Source organism: Dipodomys spectabilis, unplaced genomic scaffold, assembly GCF_019054845.1.
Source record: "Dipodomys spectabilis isolate Male_0828 unplaced genomic scaffold, ASM1905484v1 ptg000053l, whole genome shotgun sequence".
NCBI classification, from domain to species: Eukaryota; Metazoa; Chordata; class Mammalia; order Rodentia; family Heteromyidae; genus Dipodomys; species Dipodomys spectabilis.
The window spans coordinates 4,742,851-4,754,716 of NW_024870730.1; the positions used below are offsets into that span (position 1 = coordinate 4,742,851).

General features: G+C 36.0%; 1 non-coding gene across 1 annotated transcript; it reads left to right on the forward strand.

Annotated features, from left to right (window-relative positions):
• Positions 1 to 10,201: 10,201 nt before the first annotated feature.
• Positions 10,202 to 10,308, forward strand: LOC122107821. Its single transcript, XR_006147427.1, has one exon. It is a non-coding gene; the product is annotated as a U6 spliceosomal RNA (small nuclear RNA).
• The last annotated feature ends 1,558 nt before the right edge of the window (positions 10,309 to 11,866 follow it).

Consider the following 11,866-nt stretch of genomic DNA (forward strand, 5'->3'; position numbering starts at 1 on the left):
CCTTTTTTTCCTTAAAATTCTTTTGTAGATTTTGTGGGGCTAGAACCTTGAATGGAGAACTATTACGATATTTAGCAGTAAGATGTGATAAAAAACATACTTGGAGACATTATTGTAACCAGAAATACTTCATTCTGTTCCAAAAAAAACCAGGAAGAGATGATATGCAGCTCTTGGTTTTCTATGTAACTGCTCACTTCCCATGTGTCTAGTTTTGCTGTTGGGTAGTTGTAGTGAGCTATTCCCTATCTTTTTCCCACCTTCCTTGTCAAGGGCCAAAGAGGAGTTATTTCTGACCTACTATGGCGATAGCATTGTTGGTCTAAGTGACTGTATAGAGCAAATCCTGCTGTTGAAACACATTGGGTGTGCACAATAAATAAAAAATCAACCTTGACATGTTATGTCATTGACATTTTGGAGTTTTTGTTGGTGTAAATTTTCCTCCTTTATGCTAGAAATTGAAGCTAATTTTAGTGGCGTTATAATACCCAGGAAACTGAAATCTACACTGACATAATTTTGCATTATATTGTTTTAAGCCATGTATGAATGAGACAAGAAAGCAACATGTATTTTACTTTAACATATATCACCTTCTATTCTAAATTGAAAAGAATGTCTAATATGTGCATTGCTATAATGATTTTATTATCCAATGATATATTTAGAAGTTCCAATTATTATTGTGATTACATTGATACCTAAAAACATTAAAGAAAAATGAAAGTGTCTTACAACTATCATTATTAATAGGAAGATGAAAAGTAATGTGACACTTACTATGGATGACCACTTATCAAGGAAACATAGTTTTGTAAGTTTAATTTGTGTGTACTATATCTTGTACATGTTAACAATTTAGAAGTTGTACAGATTTTCATTGTCTTCAAAACCTTTTGCATGAAGCTTGACTTTACTAATTTTGAAATGAATTATTTGCTTAAAATTTTCCAAATAAAATTATATATTAAAGGTATGAGGAATGTTCAGATATAATGAATAGAATACTACAGTCCAACTAATTGATATATGTATTCCTTCATGTAGTTGTTTTCTGTGGTGAAAACTCTGAAGATTTACTCTATTAGCAAATTTCAAATGCACAGTTCATTATTAGGAAGCATGGTCTCCTTTTTGTATATGCTATCTCTGGAATTATTCCGCATTTTACAATGCTGTTTTTTTTTTTTTTAAATATCATCTTTAAGTAGTTGTACAAGGGAAGTTCCATTTAACAAAGCAGGTGATGAACTCAGTAGATTTGGATCAGTGTCACCCCTTAACATTCTCACCCCTCATGACCCACCCCATCCCTTACTTTTCTTAATTTTATCATCTATGCAATGAATTCTTGTCTGCATTATCCCTTACCTCCCCCACTCCCAGTGTTGTTGCTTATTGAAGATTTCTAACCACAGCAAGAATTGTCAAAATGAATATAGAGTTTACCATATAATTTCCTTTCTTGAGTAGACCCTGGCTGTCACGTGGGAATAACTATGACAGGCAGATTTAAGGTAGAAAAGTAGCAATAAATCAGGTTTTTTAAAGAAAACCCCCTCACTATTTTACTTTGTTGAGAAGCTTAGTCGAATACTTTTCATTTGCTTTTTAATGCATAACCAATATGCTTGTATGTATCTGATCAAGTGAATAAAAGTAAATTCAAAGTGGTCTTTTCATGAATAATTGAGTAAGTCTTTGATAGTAATGTTTTTCATGAGGAAAATGGAATCTGGCTTAGATTGTGTCTGTGTTGGCAGGCGCTCGTCTCTGGGTGTACCTTCTCCTCTCTTTCCTCCATCTACCACAACACTGGTCCAGCTACCATCTCTCCTCCTAAACTGTATCCTCTGGAAAGCAACATCATATCCTAATGTACTTAATTTATTCCTAGTATCAGCTCTGAGCATAATTTGGGAGCTTACAAGAGTTACCTTAGCTTTCTGAATGAATAATACATATATGATATACACCGATGTATCATAATTTATAGTTGTCCTCTATTAACTCAATGTGTATGATTTTATTGGTTTCAATTTATTATTTTTTTCTTTCTCTAAGAAATTTTACTTCCCTCCCTCCATCCCATTCTCCTTTTATTCTATCTTCTTTCCTTCCCTCTCTCCCTCTCTCTTCTCCTTCCTTTCTTCCTTCCTCCCTCTTCTCTTTCCTTTCTTCCTCCCTCCCTCCATTTCTTTCTTCTTTATTTTTCTTCTTTTTTTGTGGTTCTGAGGATAGAAATCAGAGAAGCAGCAAGTTCGTTTTCAACATAATGACTTGTACATCTCATTGTTGCAATGGGTCCACCTGTATCCTATTTAAATGATTTGTTTTTTCCCCTCCCCTCCACAAATTATAACAACACCAAATACAGTGAAATCAGGGGTTATACCATGGGGGAGGGACATACAAAGCAACAAAGAAATCATCTTATAAATGTGTTAGAAACAATTGAATGAAAGAAAAAAAACATATGAATACATATCTTAGGGTTCATTTCCCTAACATCACCTTAACTGACCTTTTCTGCTTGACTCAGACATATACTAGTTATTGCAAATAAGAGAAACCATGGGACCTATGTTTCTTTGGGCCTGGCTTACTTCACTTAATATAATTTTTTCCAAGTCTTTCCATTTCCTAACAAATGGGGCAATGCTATACTTTCTGATGGAGGCATAGAATTCCATTGTGTATATATACCACATTTTCTTGATCCATTCATCTACTGAGGGGCATCTAGGTTGGTTACATATCTTAGCTATGGTAAATAAGGCTGTAATAAACATAGTCGTGTGAACTTTAGTGTGAACTCAAAAAATTAAATCCCCCTACAACAAATCTTCAAAGAAACAACTGCCCAATAAATAAGTGGGCTAAAGACTTAAAGAGAAACTTCTCTGAAGAGGAAAGAAGGATGGCCAATAGACACATGAAGAAATGCTCAACCTCTCTAGTGATAAAAGAAATGCAAATCAAAACAACATTGAGATGCCACCTCACCCCAGTTAGAATGGCTAGAATCAAGAATTCTAATAACAACAGTTGCTGGAGAGGATGTGGACAGAAGGGAACCTTACTGCATGGTTGGTGGGAGTGCAAACTTGTTCAACCACTTTGGAAAGTAGTATGGAAGTTCCTCAAAAGACTCCACATAGAGCTCCCCTATGACCCAGCAGTCCCACTTTTGGGCATTTACCCAAATGTTCCATGGTCTTTCTATATGCTGGATAATTATCCCTGGAAGGCCCACAGGATCCCACACTTCTCGGATCCCTTAAAAATCTCTGTGGATTCTATCATTTGGCTTTTCTTTCTTAGTATCTTTATCTAGCCTCAGGGTGGCATGGCTTTTTTCTTTCTTTTTATGCATGTTCTCTCTCTCTCTCTCTCTCTCTCTCTCTCTCTCTCTCTCTCTCTCTCTCTCTCTCTCTCTCTCTGTGACTTGCATACTATCAGAATCTGGGCTTTGAAAATCTAAAGCCCTTTTTCATGGTAACATCTGTTTGTGTGGGTGTGCTGGTCCCAGGGTTTGAACTCAGGCCCTGGACACAGACCCTGAGCTTTTGTACTCAAGATCCTGCACTCTACCACTTGAACCACAGATCCACATTTGGTTTTGTGTTGGTTAATTGGAGATAAGAGTCTCACAGACTTTCTTTTCCAGACTAGCTTTGAACCACAATGCTCAGATCTGAGCCTCCTGAATAGCTAGAACTACAGGCACCCAGGCTTAGCATCTCTTGCTTGATATTATGAATAGAACAGATTATGTGTATTGGTAAGGAAAACACAAGGAAAAATATTACAAAAAGAAGAAAAACATTTTGTTCACTGTTGTACCCTTCCTCTCTCCATCCAACTACTTTTTCTACAAAGCTGACCCCTTCCTCACCCAGCTACTACCACATGTTTGTATCTGGGTCTTTGACTAGAGGGGCAACTCCAGCCACTTCCTACTGCACTGAGATGCTAGACTTCTTAGCCTTTTAGTCTTCATTGTGTCAGCTCCCTTAATGCTATGGTACGAGATGGGGATTCAGAAGACTTATTCCGATTCTGTTATTACCTCTATGATTCTGTGGTAGTGGTTTTGTCTTGTATTTTCTCTTAGAGTCAAATCTCTTTATCTGTACAATAGTATTACTAACCTGTTTCATAGCCTTATTGTAGAAATTAAACATTAAACTCTATGCAGAAATGCTCTACAAATGGAAAGTATCTCTAAATATATGAGTTATTATCTCCTTTTTATTTCTTCAACTTTTAACCCACAGCCCTCCTCCTAATTTGAATCTTGGGATAAAAACAAATGTAAGAAATAAAAAATAAGCCAATTAATGAAAAAAGGTTTTTTTTTTTTTAACAGATGTGGGAAATGGAGATCCGACTCACCTTAGCCTCTGTTCTTTACACTCAATCCTGAGCTAGCACAGATTTAACAAAACAGGAATAGAAATGTGGTGGCTGGAACGGTCTCAGCTTCAGGTTGCTTCCCGCCTTTCATCATTTCCAGTTACATACCCTCTAACATTTACAAGAGAGTCATGTATATCTAATCCCTACCTTCCTTTCAAATCCCAACAGGTGACAGTTTGCATGACACACAGTGTGTAAGTCTTACTGGAGAGTGACTATGTAACATGTCACATTATACATTTTTCTTTCTTATTCGAATTATTCTATTCCCTCTTTTTCTAGGTACAAATGGTATATGTCCTTCGATGACTTTCTTGCTCTTTGATTTTATTCCTACTTTTACGTCAGGAGAGACAATTATTAGACCTACATCTCCCAGATTGTTGATTTGTTTGTTGAGTGCTTGGTCTATGTTTCTGATTGATACTTGACGTATTAGATGATCAATACGTCACATTGAGTAAATCCCAAAGTGAAGTCATGATGTTTTCCTCTTTTGGACATGAATCAACATGGTACTCAAATCATAGACTTGTTGGGCTGATGGAAGGGAAACAATAACTTTAAACAATACACTACATAGGCTGATAAATGTTTGCTATCATCATCATTAAGCAATTGAGTTGAGCTCCTAACCATTCATATTTATGAAGTAAAATTTTGCCATCTGATTTATCTTGATGATGATTCTTTAGGAATTGATTGTTAATAGTCATGGTTATTTTTATTTATAATTTAAAGTTGCTCTTTCAGAAGATGAAAACAGAAAGAAGATAGTGTTTTAGAAGAAGTACAAACTACAAATACATTAGGAAAATAGAATTGTTTTTCTAAAGTTTATTGCAAACCTCTCTGTGAACTATGGAGGCTTCTGCTCACTCACAAATTAGTCATCAAGGCATTCATGAAGATGAGAATACGTGCAGAGGTCGCACCTGTGATTCATTAATAATTAAAACCAGCTGATTACCTGGGATTAAAAAATAAATATAAGCTATAAAAAGGGAAACACTTAAAATATGCTAGAATTTGGAAATAATAAGACCTCAATGTTTTCAGGTAGCTGTCAGTTTGCAAGAAGATAGGCACCAGTTTGTTTGGGTGTTCTAAATACTAAATATGTATCATTGTTTTATTAAAATTTAATTTAATTTTATTGTAAAGGTGATATACAGAAGGGTTACAGTTACATAAGGTAATGAGTACCTTATTTTTTTCTTTTTTCTCTCTTTCTCTGACTTTTTCTTTCTCTTTCTTTCTCTCTCTCTCTCTCTCTCTGTCTGTCTGTCTGTCTGTCTGTCTTTCTTTTCCTTTTTTTTTGTTTGTTGTGGGGCTTGAACTCTGGACCTGGGCTCTGTCCCTGAGCTCTTCAGCTCAAGACGAGTACTCTACCTCTTGAACTACAGTGCCACTTCCAGTTTTCTGGTAGTAAATTGGAGATAAAAGTCTCAAGACTTTTCTGCCTGGGTTAGCTTTGAACTGTGATCCTCAGAGCTCAGCCTCCTGAATAGCTAGGATTAAGGCATGAGTCACGGGTGCCTAGCTATGAGTACATTTCTTGTTGAACATTTTCTCCCACTTTCCCTCACCCTCCCCTTGGCACCTGTATTATTGGTTTTTAAAGTTTCAGTATTAAATTTGCCCAGTATAATTGTTGTAATTATTTACTGACCCAGTCATTCATTTACTCCAGCTCAATCCATTTTGGTGAAAAGAAAAATCTAAAACGGACCCATCATTCTTACACCGTTGCTTAAATCCAGCATAGGATAAGGTTGCTAACTTTCACCTGGATTTTAAAAGGAAAAATTAGAAAGGAGGAAAGTGAGAGCATGGTTTGACTCTTTCATATGAGATTTGAATCTTGACCTTAAGTTCGCAGAGTGCAGCGAGCATTCTCTGATGCTACCACGAAGGCCTTTCTTCTCAGTCAATTTTATTTATGTAGAATCTTTCATCAAAAAAATCACAAAGAGCTGTCTAACCAGCTATAAAGAAACATAAATCAAAAAAAGAAAATGAAATGCTCAAACAATAAAATTATACATTAGAGGCCCATTTAATGCAGAGCATTTTAAGATGAGAGCAAAGTCTTGGCTGGAGTATACAGAACATAAGTTATAATGGGAAGCTATTTCATAATTTGGTGAAAAATGAAAAAAGGCCCACTTCTAATCGTGGAGAGCCTATTATTAGGAATGATCACTTGCATACCAGTGCTTTAATGATGGGGGTGAAGAGCATAATGACGTGAAGTGGAATTGACAAAGTACAGAGAGACACTCTTCATGCTGCTTCAGAGAGGAGAATATTCTATTCCAAAAAGATGGGCCTTGTGCCTAAAGCATCATGCTCGTTAGCATGCCTATTGCCTATTGCTATCATACCTTTTCCAGAGGCTCGGTGCTAAAGTCCCACAGTACATATATAATATACATATCATATTTATGATATATATCTACCACACTGGGGTCTCAAGGAAGCCAAGGGTATCTTTCAATCTCTGCTGTCATCTTTACTTGCTTCTTCAGCACAGATTAATTCAGTGTCCCCCAAGTCTCAGGATTTTCAATTTTACACTCTGAAAGATATTCATTTTAATATCCCCAAGCATGGGAGAAAAATGTAAGAATCTTGTAATCGTATTGCTTTGACCAAAAAAAAAACCCCAACAGAAGTCCTTTTTAAGTTTTCTTCTATAGGGGAGCTAAAGATTGTTGAGACATTAGTCTTTTGTTTCATTGGCACTAAAATAAATATCAAGAGAACATTCTTTGGCATAAAGTTTATAATGTTCAGATCAAAGCATGCATTCTAAATTCTAGAATTTCAAATATTTCTTAGTGTCTAGTCCCTCCTTATTTTCAAGTGTTCAAGTCTGACTCTAGATAATTTATCTTATGGTTTAAAGATTATGCCTGCCTGTACTAAGACCTATACAAAATGCAAGATTTACACCTTGCTGATTAAAATTCATGTTCAAAGACATGTATGCTCTTTGCATGTGAATATATGCTAAGATTAAGTGTTAATGGCCATATATATAAAAACTTCTATTCTTTTATTCATTTATGATCTTAGAATATGGGGTTTATTATTTTTATGATCCCCAGAAATGAAGTGTTGTCATGTATTGAACCTGTCTGCCTGCTAAGGACGAAGAAAAAGAGGGATGCAATGTGGCAAGAGTCAGCAACTCCACTGCTTGTGGAATTAGTTTTTCAAAGTGGATGATAGCTGAACTGAGACCCCAAAGAAGAAAAAGAACTAGCTCCCTTTGCAAAGAAAGAAAAGAGTTCTCAGCAGAGGGAGGAGAAGGTGCAAAGAAATGAGAGATTGAAAAGAGCCCTGTGTACGGGAACACAGTGACATGATGGAGACTTCTATAAACAGGAGGGTTCCCAGGCTACATGTGTGTCAGTCAGAGTTTGTTTCCAACAATGGTAAGATGTTATGTGTCCCTCTTCCTCCCCCCCCCCCCCCCCCCCCCCCCCCCCGCCCCAATCCACGTGTTGGAAACCTAATCCTCAATTGCAACAGTTTTGAGGAGGTGAGGCACTTGGAGAGACCAACATGGCTCAGCTCTCAGGACTTAATGAATACCAATAAACAGCTTGTAAGAATAAGTTATTCTTACTGTTCTGTTCTACCTTCTATTATGTGACAAAACAGCCAGGCTAGAGAACTTTCACCCGATGTCAGTGACGTGATCTCCACCTTCTCAGCTCTTAAAACTGGGAGAAGTAAAATACTATTCTTTTATAAATCACCCAATCTATGCTTCAGTACTTCAAAATGGTTTAAGATATGATGTCGTGATAACCATAAGTGACTATCCTATGTGGAAGTGAATTGATTTTAAGGTGGTGAGTAGCATCCATAACTGATGAAAAACATGGAAAAAAGTCACTTTGGGAAATGAGCAGAAACCTAAGAATGCTGAAAGGTGAAACAGTGTCTGTGATTCTTGATGGTGTTGTATACCTACTGGAGAGTTCATGCTGCCAATGTGTCCCAACTACAAGTGATTTCTTAACCATGTTTACAGCTGTACGGACTTCTTCTAGGACTCAGAATTCTGTTTGGAGGGGTTCCGCCAGCCAAAGGTAGGTCACAGGTATGTTTGCTATTGCCAGGGGTCAGAGAAGAAATGCATGTATGCTTCCATGCAGTGGGAATCGTTCTCTCTCTCTCTCTCTAGAGGGAGAGGATTTATCTACTGAGTAGCCAAGTGATCACCAATAGGTAGACAGGAATTTAGGTTTTTATTCAAATTCAATAACAATTCTAATGGGAGATGGCATAGTTGTATATTTTATATAATGATCAATTCAGCTGCTGTTATTGAACACATCATAAAGAAGAAACATATCAATTCCAGCTAGTTAAAAACATATCTCTAATAGAATAATGTTTATAGATACACATATTTTAGTTTATATGAATATATAATATGTTTAGAGTATATAGTATAGCATATATATGTATATATACTAGAACAATGTAAAACTTGATCAGCTACTTCAAGTATTTTTTTTCTTAGACTTTAACTGCCTCGAGCTTCCCATCCATTCAAAGACAAAAATGTGAAGAGGATTTAGTTCCAAACTCCACTTAACTCTGGAGGACGAAAGCAGGAGATCAAAGAACAAAATGGGTCTATATAAAGCACTGAAGCCCACACCAAAAACTTGGTAAGATTTCAGTAAAACGCAGAAATAAAACTGGACAGATTAAAAAAAAACACACACACAAACCAAAAAAAGAAAAAATTCCACCAAAGAACACGAAGCTACAAACAAAGCATTTGGCCCTGTGAACACGGGTGCGTTAAAATTCACTACTCTTTTCATTGTGCCTTCTTTGAAAGCAATATTGGAGAAGTAGAAATAATTTAAAATACCATTTTTTCCTAGAGTCATAGATTTTCAAATCACAGCAGACGTGACACACATTCTTAGTGAATGTCTTAAAGGAAAATTCCAGTTGAAAAAAGAGTGAAACTCACTGCCCATTAGTTTCCCAAAGCACACAATAAAGAAATAATTTAGAAGGGAAAAAAAAATCTCCAATTTTCTCTGAGAGTCAGTGTCAAAGTTGTAAAATTTAGGTAGCTAATATATTTGAAAGGCACTGGGTTTGTAACACTGACATGATCTAATGAATTTGCTAAGTGATTAATAATTCATAACAGCCTTTTTGTAAGAAAAATGAACATTTCCTTGAACGGATGCTTGAGATAAAAATAAATGGAAGGTATTTAATAAGAGCAGCTTTTGCCAGAAAGGCAAATCAAGTTCTAGTGTGATATGTAGCTTATTTCCTTACACACATACTCTCTCCTGCACACACACACACACACACACACATACACATACACACATATACTCCCTTGATTCATACAGCAAATTAGTAGCACTTATTTGATCAATTTGTCATTTGCTTTTCAGACTATGGTTTCTAAAGCCGATAGATTTCTATTAAAGAAGAGAAAGGACAAAGGAAGACCTGTTATCTGTGAACTGTCTTAGTAGCAGGCTGGTACTGTGCTTGTTTGGTGCTTGATCTGTGGTTTTATATTTACTCCTCATAAAAATCTTCCAGGTAGTAACTGTTATGTGACAGATAAGAAAATTAGGGCTCAGAGAAGGTAAGAATTTTTACAAGGTCACAGAATTAGTTTGTAGGCATACCTGAAACAGAAAACAATGTATGATTCACTCTCCAGTTTCTACTTTCTGATATATCAGGTAGTCACTTATAAACCATGTATAGTGTGTTCATTTTGGCAGCACATATACTAAAACTGGAACGATACAGAGAAGATTAGCATTACCCCTGCACAAGGATAACACGCAAATTCATGAAGCGTTCTATATTTTTTACCACCTCACCCCAGTTAGAATGGCTATAATCAAGAACTCTAATAACAACAGATGCTGGAGGGGATGTGGACAGAAGGAAACCTTACTGCATTGTTGGTGGGAGTGTAAACTTGTTCAACCACTTTGGAAAGCAGTATGGAGGTCCCTCAAAAGACTCCACATAGAGCTCCCCTATGACCCAGCAATCCCACTTTTGGGTATTTACCCATATGATCACAAACAAGACCACACTAAAGCTACCAGCACAACTATATTTGCTGCAGCATTATTTACCATAGCTAAGATATGGAACCAACCCAGATGCCCCTCAGTAGATGAATGGATCAAGAAAATGTGGTATATATACACAATGGAATTCTATGCCTCCATCAGAAAGAATGACATTGCCCCATTTGTTAGGAAATGGAAAGACTTGGAAAAAATTATATTAAGTGAAGTAAGCCAGGTCCAAAGAAACATAGGTCCCATGGTTTCCCTTATTTGCAATAACTAGTATATCTGAGACAAGCAGAAAAGGTCAGAGAAGTTGATGTTAGGGAAATGAACTCCAAGATAAGTATTCAAATGTTTTTTCTTTCATGCAATTGCTTCTAACGTATTTATAAGATGATTTCTTTGTTGCTTTGTATGTCCCTCCCCCACAGTATAACCCCTGCTTTCACTGCATTTGATGTTGGTATAATTTGTGGAGGGGAAGGGAAAAACAATATTGTTTAAACAGGGATACAGGTAGACCCATTGCAACAATGAGATGTACAAGTTGTTATGTTGAAAATGAACTTTACAACTTTGGCCAGGGGTGGGGGTTGGGGGGAGAGATGGGAAGAGATGGGAAGGGGAAACAAAGGAAAAGGCAACAATGCTTGATAAGAAATGTACTCATTATCTTGCCCATGTAATTGTAACCACTTTATATGGTATTTTCACAATAAAAAATAAGTAAAGAAAGAAACCATGTATACTGAAATTTAGAATTTAGCTATGGTAATTTAAGGCTAGAGAGTTTGCTTGTGTTTACTCATACTATATTAAAATTCTAACATTAGGTTGTTTAAAACTGACAAATGGCAATAGAAAAAGCCTCACTGAAACCACAAAAATCTGAAAATTATGGTTAAAAAACCTTCATTGCAAATAATGATGATATTTGATTTTACCACTAGTTATTACTTGATAGTTAGATTACTTTAAGCAGTAGCATTTATTATTAACATATTTGGTGCAAATAAGTGTGTAAAAAGTGACTTTCAATAGAAAAATGAGGAGTTAAAACACCAAACGAAATAGATTAAGGCAGATAAATTAAATCCTCTTGATTCATTCGTGGTACAGCATTATTAAGTATTAAGTGTACTGGTGTGAAATTGGCAACTAAATTTCACTCTGACATAAAACATCAAACCCATTAAGTTATTAACATGATTATTTAAAAACACATTTCCCTAGAACTACGAAGTTGAAAACAAAAGTGTTAGAGAAAATTTTAAGGTGGAGTTGATTAGAAATTCAAATCTAAAAGTACTGAATGATAAGCTGGTGAAGGGCATTTCCTTTTC